A 12,239-nucleotide genomic window follows, 5' to 3' on the forward strand; every position below is an offset into this window, starting at 1 on the left:
AATGGAGTCCCTTTTTGGGCGTTTTCATTGTTTTGTCCCCTCAGGGGCTTTGCAAATGTGACCTGGCCTCCGCAAACCATTCCTGCTAAATGTGATCTCAAAAAGCCAAATAGTGCTCTTTCCCTTCTAAGCCCTGCCGTGTGTCCAAACAGCCGTTTATTACCACATGTGGGGTATTGTTTTACTCGGGATAAATTGCTTTACAAATTTTGTGGTGCTTTTTCTCCTTCAGTCCTTCTGGAAATGAGAAAAAATTAGCTAAACCTACATTTTTTTTGAAAAAATGTAGATTATTATTTTCAGGGCCTACTTCCAATAATTTCTGCAAAAAAACTGTGGGGTCAAATCGCTCACTATACCCCTAGATAATTTCCACAATGGGTGTAGTTTCCAAAATGGGGTCACTTGTGGGGGGTTTCCACTGTTTTGTCCCCTCAGGGGCTTCGCAAATGTGACATGGCCTCCGCTAACCATTCCTGCTAAATGTGGACTCCAAAAGCCAAATGGCACTCCATCCCTTCTAAGCCCTGCCGTGTGTCCAAACATCCGTTTATTACCACATGTGGGGCATTGTTTTACTCGGGAGAAATTGCATTACAAATTTTATGGTGCTTTTTCTCCTTCAGTCCTTGTGGAAATGAGAAAAAATTAGCTAAACCTACATTTTCTTTGAAAAAATTTAGATTATAATTTTCACAGCCTACTTCCAATAATTTATGCAAAAAACCTGTGGTGTCAAAAAGCTCACTATACCCCTAGATAATTTCCTCAATGGGTGTAGTTTCCGAAATGGGGTCACTTGTGCGTGGTTTCCACTGTTTTGTCTCCTCAGGGGCTTTGTAAATGTGACATGGCCTCTCAAACCATTCCTGCTAAATTTGAGCTCCAAAAGCCAAATGGCGCTCTTTCCCTTCTAAGCCCTGCCGTGTGTCCAAATATCCATTTATTACCACATGTGGGGTATTGTTTTACTCGGGAGAAATTGCTCTACAAATGTTGTGGTGCTTTTTCTCCTTTAGTCCTTGTGGAAATGAGAAAAAGAATTGCTAAACCTACATTTTCTTTGAAGAAATGTTGATTTTAATTTTCACGGCCTACTTCAAATAATTTCTGTAAAAAACCTGTGCGGTCAAAATGCTCACTACACCCTTAGATAATTTCCTTGAGGTGTCTAGTTTCCCAGATGGGGTCACTTTTGTTTTTTTTTTACGGTTTTGTCACTGCAAGAGCCCTTCAAACCTGACATGGTGCCTAAAATATATTCTAACAAAAATAAGGCCCCAAAATCCCCTAGGTGTTCCTTTGCTTCTGAGGCCGGTGCTTCATTCCAGTAGCATGCTACGGCCACATGTGGGATATTTCCTAAAACTGCAGAAACTGGTCAACAAATATTGAGTTGCATTTCTCTGGTAAAACCTTCTGTGTTATAAAAAAAATTGTATTAAAAATTTATTTCTGCAAAAAAATATGACATTTGTAAATTTCACCTCTACTTTGCTTTAATTCCTGTGAAATGTGTAAAGAGTTAAGACATTTTCTAAATGCTGTTTTGAATACTTTGAGGGGTGAAGTTTTTAAAATGGGGTGACTTTTTGGGGGTTTCTAATATATAAGGCCCTCAAAACCACTTCACAACTGAACTGGCCCCTGTAAAAATAGCCTTTTGACATTTTCTTGAAAATGTGAGAAATTGCTGCTAAAGTTCTAAGCCTTGTGAGGTCATAGAAAAATAAAAGGATGTTCAAAACACGATGCCAATCTAAAGTAGACATATGGGTGATGTTAATTAGCAACAATTTTGTGTGGTATAACTGCCTGTCTTACAAGCAGATACATTTAAATTGAGAAAAATGATAATTTTTGCAATTTATCGCTGATTTTTTGTGTTTTTCACAATTAAATACTGAACATTTCGAGCAAATTTTGCTAGTAACTTAAAGTGCAATGTGTCACGAGAAAACATTCTCAGAATCGCTTGGATAGGTGAAAGAATTCCGGAGTTATTACCACATAAAGTGACACATGTCAGATTTGAAAAATGAGGCTCTGTCAGGAAGGTCAAAAGTGGCTAAAGAGGGAAGGGGTTAATTACGGATCTGGTCTGAAGCATGTATTTGTTTGGGGCTCTGGTCTGCGGTCTGAATTTATTTGTGCTGCTGCAAAGGCTGGGGATGTCTGCTGAAGTGAGGGGCCAAAGATGTCTGGGCAGCAAACTCTGCAGTTGACAGGAAAAGTCGTCATCGGGGTCTAGACTGGATGGAGAAGAAAAGGAAAGAGAACGTCTACAATCAGAGAAGATGTGACCTGTAAGTCACTGGATTCATAGAGGAGCTGTCACCTCTCCTGACATGAAGAAAGGAAGATGATCACAGCACCAGAGAGAATATTTAATGTGTAATATTGTAACGTCCATGGCCACGGGCCGTCGGGTTTACTCACCCCCCGACGCCCGCAGCCATGGATCCGTGAGCGCTGGTCCCTGTCTCCTTCCTAGGAGACGCCAGCACTCACTTCCGCTCCGTCCTGCTGTGTCCCGTAGGGTGCGCGGCCTTAAAGGGCCAGCGCGCGCACAAATTATATTGTCATCATCATCAACTGCCCTGATTTCCTGGTCTATAAGAAGGCCCCAGGCCTTCTGATCCTTGCCTGAGCGTTGTTAGTCTATCCCAGTCTGTCTCGCAAATGGTCCCTTAGTGTCTCCCGTTCCAGCTGTTACCCGTGCCCTGTTACCGTTCCTGTATTCCGTATTGTTCTAGTTCCTGTGCCTACCAGCATTGGAGTAGTGTCTTCTGCCACGTCCAGTGTCTTCTGCCACGTCCAGTGTCGTCTGCCACGTCCAGTGTCGTCTGCCACGTCCAGTGTCGTCTGCCACGTCCAGTGTCGTCTGCCACGTCCAGTGTCTTCTGCCACGTCCAGCGTCCTCTGCCATGTCCAGTGTCTTCCGCTTCATCGGATACTGCCCGCCACGTCTGGCGCCACCTGCTGCACCAGCCTCGATCCGTGCTGAAGCCACAGCCACCTTCCGGACTATTTCAGGTACCCAAGCTTTACTGTCTGCAATTGACTTTCACATAGACTGTGACTTGGTCAGCTGCCTTCCCGCTACGGCGGAGCGGCCTAGTGGGTCCACATACCCTGTGTCCGTGACAGTACGCTCAGGCCATGGAAGCCGCTGGCCAGCCCAAGACCGCAGTACAGAAGATTCAGACAGAGATGCATGACCTACGCACACGTCAGGATCAACTCCTTGAGGCAGTGAATTCTATCCTGGTCCGCCTGGATCTACTCGCTGTTCCACCTCCAGTTCTTCCTCCTGAAGCTGTTGCTGTGCCACTGCCCGTTGCTCCCCCTGTTTGTTCCGGATCCACAGTTTCTCTGCCTCTTCCTCCTCGCTACGACGGTGACCCCAGAGCATGTAGAGGATTTCTCAATCAATGCACGGTGCATTTTAGGCTACGGCCTCATATCTACCCCTCCGAGGAGGCCAAAGTGGCATTTATTATCTCCCTCCTCGCTGGCAAGGCCCTCGCATGGGCGAACCCAATCTTGGAGCAACAAGGACCTGTGTCCGCGGACCTAGCCTTGTTCCTGCAGTCCTTTCGTGCCGTGTTCGAGGAGCCGGATCGAACATCCTCTGCCACAGCCACTCTGTTGACCATCAAGCAAGAAGGCTCCACAGTAGGGGAGCATGCTATCTCCTTCCGTACCCTAGCAGCCGAGCTGGCATGGAACAATGAGGCACTGGTGGCGACCTTCTGGCAGGGACCTTCTACCTTGGATGCCCTCATCCTGTTAGCCACCCAGGTTGATATGAGAATCCGGGAGCGCTCTCAAGAGGTTCGTCAGGAGAGCCGGGCCCACAGACCAGCACCCTCTGTCCAGAGACCACTATTGTCCACTCCTAGGGCGCTACCTGAAGAACCCATGCAGGTAGACAGAGTCCGGTTATCTGAACAGGAGAAGCAGCGCAGACGCTCCTCTGGACTTTGTATGTATTGTGGCCTGAAGGGTCATTTTGTGCGCCAATGCCCACAGAAACCGGGAAACTCCAGTACCTAGGGTTGATTGGAGAGGCAACTCTAGGTGGAACGTCTCCAAACGTTAAAACCTCTTCCAGATTATCGATATCTGTGGCCATCGTCACCGGAGAGACATCACATCCTTCCTCCGCCTATCTTGACTCTGGAGTGGCTGCTAATTTTATCCAGCAGGATCTAGTGGATCGGTTTCGACTACCCACAGTCCGTCTGGAGAGACCCCTGGCAGTTGCCTCTGTGAATGGTCTACCATTGCCTGATCCGATCATGCTCATCACTGAGCCGTTGACACTACGGGTCGGAGCTCTTCACTCGGAACAGATCACCTTCCTGGTACTACCCAAGGCTATCAACCCTATCCTGCTGGGTCTGCCATGGCTCGGTCTACACGCCCCGACACTTGACTGGAATTCTGGAGAGGTTCTTCAATGGGGTTCCAGATGAAATAGCCATTGCCTGTCACAAGTCCGTCCTGTTGTGCCCCCGCTGCCTCAGTCACTTTCCGGCCTACCATCTCAGTATGCCAGTTTTGCAGATGTCTTTTGCAAACGAGAGGCTGAGACGTTGCCTCCACATCGGAATTATGACTGTCCCATTGAACTGGTTCCCAATGCTTCTCTTCCCCGTGGACGAGTATATCCTCTCTCCTTGCCAGAGACTTTATCGATGTCAGCCTATATCAAGGAGAACTTGGAGAGGGGTTTTATTCGAAAATCTTCCTCCCCGGCCGGGGCAGGCTTCTTCTTCGTTAAAAAGAGAGATGGATCTCTCCGACCCTGCATTGACTACCATGGTCTCAATCAGATCACGGTCAAGAACAAATACCCGTTGCCACTTATTTCCGAGCTCTTCGATCGCATACGAGGAGCCAACATTTTTTCCAAGCTAGATCTGCAGGGGGCCTATAATCTAATCCGGATTCGCCGGGGTGACGAATGGAAGACGGCATTTAACAACCGCGATGGGCACTACGAATACCTAGTGATGCCCTTCAGACTGTGTAACGCTCCCGCAGTATTTCAGGAGTTCGTTAATGATATCTTCCGAGATCTCCTCTATATGTGTGTTGTAGTTTATCTCGATGATATTTTACATTTCTCCCCAGATCTGATGACCCATCGGAGGCATGTTCGTCAAGTTCTTCTGCCAAGTTAGAAAAGTGCACCTTTGAAAAGAGGTCTTTGCCCTTCCTGGGCTACGTCATCTCGGATCAAGGCCTTAAGATGGACCCTGAGAAACTAAAGTCTGTCCTGGAATGGCCACGTCCTCAAGGCCTAAGGGCCATACAACGGTTCCTGGGATTCGCCAATTTCTACCGGCAGTTTATTCCGAACTTTTCTTCTCTGACGGCTCCCATCTCTACCCTTACCAAGAAGGGTGTGAACGCCAAGGTGAGGACTCCAGAGGCAGAGTCCGCATTCATTAGCCTCAAGAAAGCCTTCACTTCAGCTTCAATCCTCCATCACCCTGACGTATCTCGGCAGTTCTCACTAGAAGTGGACGCTTCCTCTGTTGGTGCAGGCGCACTTCTGTTCCAGAGGAGCTCCAAAGGAAAGGCAGTTGTATGTGGCTACTACTCAAGACTGTTTTCTTCTGCTGAGCGCAATTACTCCATTGGAGATCGGGAGCTACTGGCTATCAAATTGGCCCTGGAGGAGTGGAGACATCTTCTAGAAGGCGCAGCTCACCCCATCCTGATCTTCACCGACCACAAGAACCTCACCTACCTTCAGTCCGCTCAAAGACTGAATCCTCGTCAAGCCAGGTGGTCACTGTTCTTCACCCGTTTCCAATTTCTGCTTCACTACCGTCCTGCTGACAAGAATGTGAGGGCCGACGCCCTGTCCAGATCATTTGAGACGGAAGACACGGTGGAGTCCCTTCAGACTATCATAGACCCATCCTGCGTTGTCCCCGCCAATCCTCTGCAGCTTAGAAAAATCCCTCCGGGGAGAACTTTTGTTCGGTTGGCAGACAGAAAAAGAATTATCCGCTGGGGACACAGTTCTAAACTAGCTGGGCATGCTGGTGTCCATAAAACCCAAGACCTGATTGCTCGTCACTTTTGGTGGCCCAAGCTACCTTTGTCTCTGCTTGCACGGTGTGCCTCTAATAAAGTGACTCACTCCAAGCCTACCGGCCTGATTCAACCTCTGCCTGTACCCAGTGCCCCCTGGCAGCACATCGCAATGGACTTCGTCACAGACCTTCCTCTCTCAGCAGGATGCAACACCATCTGGGTGGTGGTGGACCGGTTCTCTAAGATGGCACATTTTATCCCGCTGACCGGCCTACCTTCTGCTCCCTGACTGGCGAGTCTCTTCATTCAGCACATCTTTCGCTTGCATCGCTTGCCTCTTCACATTGTGTCCGACCGGGGGGTTCAGTTTACCTCTAAATTCTGGAGAGCCCTCTGTAAACTCCTGGATGTGAGTTTGGACTTTTCCTCTGCCTATCACCCCCAATCCAATGGGCAAGTTGAGAGGATCAACCAGATCATGGAAAATTATCTCCGCCACTTCATCTCTTCACAGCACGATGACTGGGTACAGCTTCTTCCATTGGCCGAGTTTTCATACAAGAACCACACAAGTGAGTCCACCACTTCCACTCCGTTTCACATCGTGTACAGTCAACATCCCAGAGTTCCTCTTCCTGTGTCGACTTCATCTCAGGTTCCTGCTGCTGACTCTGCATATGGGGACTTCCTGCAAATCTGGCAACAGACCCGGTCCTCTATTTTGCTGGCAGTAGATCGCATGAAGCGAGAGGCAGATACTAAGAGAAGAGAGCCGCCTCAGTTTCTTCCGGGGACTAAAGTCTGGCTGTCCTCTCGGAACATTCGCTTGAAGGTGCCCTCATACAAGTTCGCTCCCAGGTTCCTTGGTCCTTTCGAGATTCTGCTACAGATCAACCTTATCTCCTATAAACTGCGGCTGCCTCCTACCCTCAGAATCCCTAACTCCTTCCATGTGTCCCTCCTGAAACCAGTGGTCCTGAACAGCTACAGCAAGACTTCTAGTTCCACAGTTGCTCCCAGCGGTCCTTCTGATGAATTCGAGGTAAAGGAGATCCTGGACCGCAAGAGGGTAGGAGGAAGGACTTTCTATTTGGTGGACTGGAGAGGGTTTGGTCCTGAGGAGAGGTCCTGGGAGGCAGAAGAGAACCTCAGTGCGCCTGCTCTCATTAAAAAGTTCCTCTCTCGCTCTGGCCCCAAGAAGAGGGGGCGTAAGAGGGGGGATACTGTAACGTCCATGGCCGCGGGCCGTCAGGTTTACTCACCCCCCGACGCCCGCAGCCATGGATCCGTGAGCGCTGGTCCCTGTCTCCTTCCTAGGAGACGCCAGCGCTCACTTCCGCTCCGTCCTGCTGTGTCCCATAGGGTGCGTGCGCTCGCGCACGGCCTTAAAGGGCCAGCTCGCGCACAAATTATTTCGTCATCATCATCAACTGCCCTGATTTCCTGGTCTATAAGAAGGCCCCAGGCCTTCTTATCCTTGCCTGAGCGTTGTTAGTCTATCCCAGTCTGTCTCGCAAATGGTCCCTTAGTGTCTCCCGTTCCAGCTGTTACCCGTGCCCTGTTACCGTTCCTGTATTCCGTATTGTTCTTGTTCCTGTGCCTACCAGCGTTGGAGTAGTGTCTTCTGCCACGTCCAGTGTCTTCTGCCACGTCCAGTGTCATCTGCCACGTCAAGTGTCGTCTGCCACGTCCAGTGTCTTCTGCCACGTCCAGTGTCTTCTGCCACGTCCAGCGTCCTCTGCCACGTCCAGTGTCTTCCGCTTCATCGGATACTGCCCGCCACGTCTGGCGCCACCTGCCGCACCAGCCTCCATCCGTGCTGAAGCCACAGCCACCTTCTGGACTATTTCAGGTACCCAAGCTTTACTGTCTGCCATTGACTTTCGCATAGACTGTGACCTGGTCAGCTGCCCCCCTGCTACGGCGGAGCGGCCTAGTGGGTCCACATACCCTGTGTCCATGACAAATATGATGGGTGCAAGCTTTTATAGGAACCTGATCCAAGGTTCCACAAATGGAAACAACAATTTTCAAGGAACAAGGCAGCACATCCAAAAATAGGAATTTTATGTACCCACAAATGCATATTTGAGAAAGGTCCTGCTGGACTGAATCGTCACATTTGTGGGTAAATAAAATTCCTATTTTTGGATGTGCTGCCTTGTTCCTTGAAAATTGTTACCTCTCCTGACATGTCTGTTATAGAAAATCCTTCTCTTCCGCAAAAAGTTTCTGTGTAGCCTAGGAATAATAGATGAAATGACCAGCAGGTTTGTGGACTCACTGGGCTACTCCACCTGATTGGTTTAGGGCCACGCAACAGCAGACAGGATACAGACTGGTAACGGACAACTGGATACAGGCTGATAACTGGTAGCAATAGCAAGAAAAGTATTCGGCACACTCTTGGAAAGTGAAAAAGATTATTTTGATTTTCTATTTTTGCCAGTAGCTTACGTGCAACGTTTCGATCGCAAGACCTTCGTCAGGCACTGAGGAGATATATACAGATAATATAACCACATATAAGTATATATACAGAGATACCATATACATAATAGGGATGTATAGCGTACAAAAATTACAGTTATATACATTATATACAGTAGACATTATTGTATACACAAAGGATTTTAAAATAGGAACAATGAGGAGTATCAGCTTGACAAAGTGTCAATTAATGAAGAATAACATTTTATATCATATAGAGTACAGAGTGATGAGTGACACAATTCTTTTATTTATACAATACTTTTCTTGTATATCTCAACTGGGTTGGGACCCTATCTCGAGCACCTAAGAAGACTAGTGCTATCTGAAACATCTCCATATGGTAGCAATAGCAGACAGTATCAGGTACACTGGCGTAGCTATAGGGGTCGCAGCGGTCGCAATTGCGACCGGGCCCCGAAGCCAGGGGGGCCCACGGCCCCCCGCACCACATCAATAAAAAGTTACTATAGTAACTCGGGCCGTGGGCCCCTGTTACTATAGTAACATACTTTACTTACCTTCCTGGTTCCGGATCGCAGCGGAGGTCCTGACGTCAAGCGCTGTGCGCAGCGCATGACGTCACAGCGCTATGCGCCGCGCACAGCATCGAGGCGACAGAACTCCCGCCGCGGCCGAAGAGGAAGGTAAGGTTAGCCCTGACTGGCGGGGTCCGACTCCCGGGACCCGCCAATCAGCTGTTTTGAAGGGGCCGCAGCACTCGTACGAGAGCTGCTCCCCTTCATTCCGGTCACTTCATTCCGGTCACACTGTGAATCCGTGTCAGCGATTCACAGTGTGGGCGAGTAGTGAAATGAAGGGGAAGCAGCTCTCGTACGAGTGCTGCGGCCCCTTCAAAACAGCTGATTTGCGGGTCCCGAGAGACACATCAGCTATTGATGGCCTATCCTGAGAATAGGCCATCAATGTTTAGGGACTGCACAACCCCTAAGCCTACGATGTAGCAGGCTTAGGGGGCACATGAGACAGGATCACAGATTGTGTGATCCTGTCGGCTGGGCCCTGTATCTAAGCCAATCACATGGTAGGCTTAGATACATGGCCCATGCGTGATCCTGTCTGCTGGGCCCTGTATCTAAGCCAATAACATGGTAGGCTTAGATACATGGCCCATGCGTGATCCTGTCTGCTGGGCCCTGTATCTAAGCCAATCACATGGTAGGCTTAGATACATGGCCCATGTGTGATCCTATCTACTGGGCCCTGTATATAAGCCTACTACACTGTAGGTTTAGATACAGGGCCCCAGCACACAGTAATCTTATACTGTATAAGATTACTGTCTGCTGGACCCTCTATCTAAGCCTACGTTGTGGTAGGCTTAGATACAGGGTCCCACAGACAGTATCACACATGGGCCCTGTATCTAAGCCTAACACACGTGTTACTAATCATTTTTTGTGTGTTTTCTTACAGGTTCGGTCGTTGGACTACGTCGGATTCCAGGACTACTTCGATGACAGCTTTTTTTTTTATTATCAATAAAATGGTTAATGAGGGCTGTGTGGGTTTTTTTTTTATTTCAATAAAATATTTTTTCTATGTCTTTGTGTTTTTTTTTAAACTATATTACTACCGCCTTAGTAATGGCCGCCGGCTGATTGACAGCATCCATTGCTAAGGCGGGGCTTAGTGTTAGCCGATGCAGAGGCTAACATTAACCCCCTTTATTACCCCGGTACCCACCGCCACCAGGGGTGCTGGGAAGAGCCGGGTACGATCCAGTACCTGACCATCTGTAGTGATGGTCGGCCACTGGGGTGACCGCAGGCTGGTATTATCAGGAGGGGAAAGGCCAAAAACAGTGGCCCTTCCTACCCTGGTGATGCTAGGCTGCTGCTGCTTTATTGTATCTGGCTGGTTATGAAAAATGGGGGGGACCCCACGTCATTTTAAATAAAATAAAAAATAATTGGAAAGAACGATGTGCGGTCCCCCCCCCCAATTTTCATAACCAGCCAGATACAACACCGCAGCAGCAGGCAGCATTACAAGGGTGGGAAGGGCCAGTTTTTGGCCTTCCCCAGCCTAATACTACCAGCCTGCGGCCACCCCGGTGCCTGCCCGTCACTACAGATGGTCGGGTACTGGTTCGTACCCGGCTCTTCCCAGTACTCCTGGTGGCGGTGGGTACCGGGGTAATAATGGGGGTTAGTGTAGCCTCTGCACCGGCTAACATTAAGCCTCGCCTTAGTAATGGAGGTTGTCAATCAGCCAGCGGCCATTACTAAGGCGGTGATAATAAAGTTTAAAAAGATACAAGCACATAGAAAAAATATTTTATTGAAATAAAAAAACACAACCCTCATTAACCATTTTATTGAGAATTAAAAAAACGCCGTCATTGAAGTCCTCGAATCCGAAGTCCAACAACCGAACCTGTAAAAAAAACACAAACACACAAAAATAATCAGTAACACATAAAGAAGCAAAATTATTATTCTTACCTATCCTGGGTCCAGCGCTGGAGACGCAATGTCAGCGAGCTGGGCCCTGTATCTAATCCAATCATGTGTGATACTGTCTGCTGGGCCCTGTATCTAATCGTATCTTGTGTGATACTGTCTGCTGGGCCCTATATCTAATCCGATCATGTGTGATACTGTCTGCTGAGCCACTGTATCTAATCCTATCATGTGTGGTACTGTCTGCTGAGCCACTGTATCTAATCCTATCATGTGTGATACTGTCTGCTGGGCCACTGTATCTAATCCTATCATGTGTGATACTGACTTCTGAGCCACTGTATCTAATCCTATCATGTGTGATACTGTCTGCTGAGCCACTGTATCTAATCCTATCCATAGTTTATAGGGTCGTAGTGCTATAGATATGCTATGCTGTCTCATATACACACTTTTTTTTGGGCGGACACATATGTATTGGGGCTATTTTCCCTGACATTTTAAGCCCTGAGGGTATGTTCACACGGCAGCGTCTGTTACGGCTGAAATTACGTTGCTGTTTTCAGGAGAAAACAGCACCGTAATTTCAGCCGTAATGGCATGTGCAGGCGTCTTTCGCTGCGTCCATTACGGAGCATGGAAAACGGCTCCATTTACGTCTGAAGAAGTGACAGGCACTTCTTTGACGCGGGCGTCTTTTTTACGCGCCGCCTTTTGACAGCGGCGCGTAAAAAAAAATGACCGTCGGCACAGAACATCGTAAGACCCGTTCAAATGAATGGGCAGATGTTTGCCAACGCTTTTGAGCCGCATTTTCGGACGTAATTCAATGCTAAAACGCCCGAATTACGTCCGTAAATAGGGTGTGTGAACCCAGCCTTAGTGACGCCCCCGGCTGCTAGTGCTGCATTGTTGGGTCACTTAGGAGACCCAGCGATGCAGCTGAAAGCTGCGGACCGTCGGCCATGAGAAGTTTGCGGGGGGGGGCCCAGTAAGAATTTTTGCATCGGGGCCCATGAGCCTTTAGCTACGCCCCTGATCAGGTACATACAGGAACCTTCGCAGGATTACTCTAGGTATTTACAATGTTGCTCAGGCACCTGGGAGATGGTGAAGGTGCATTAAATTGTCCTGGGGAGCAGCAGGGATGATTGATTGATTTATACATTTTGCGCGCGCTGCCACTTTAAGAGAAGGCTGGGGTGCGCGCAATAGGAACAGAGCGGCTGCGGGCAGGAGAAGATAGAGACATTGGCGGACCTTGTG

This window comes from Rhinoderma darwinii, chromosome 2 (assembly GCF_050947455.1).
Source record: "Rhinoderma darwinii isolate aRhiDar2 chromosome 2, aRhiDar2.hap1, whole genome shotgun sequence".
NCBI lineage: Eukaryota > Metazoa > Chordata > Amphibia > Anura > Rhinodermatidae > Rhinoderma > Rhinoderma darwinii.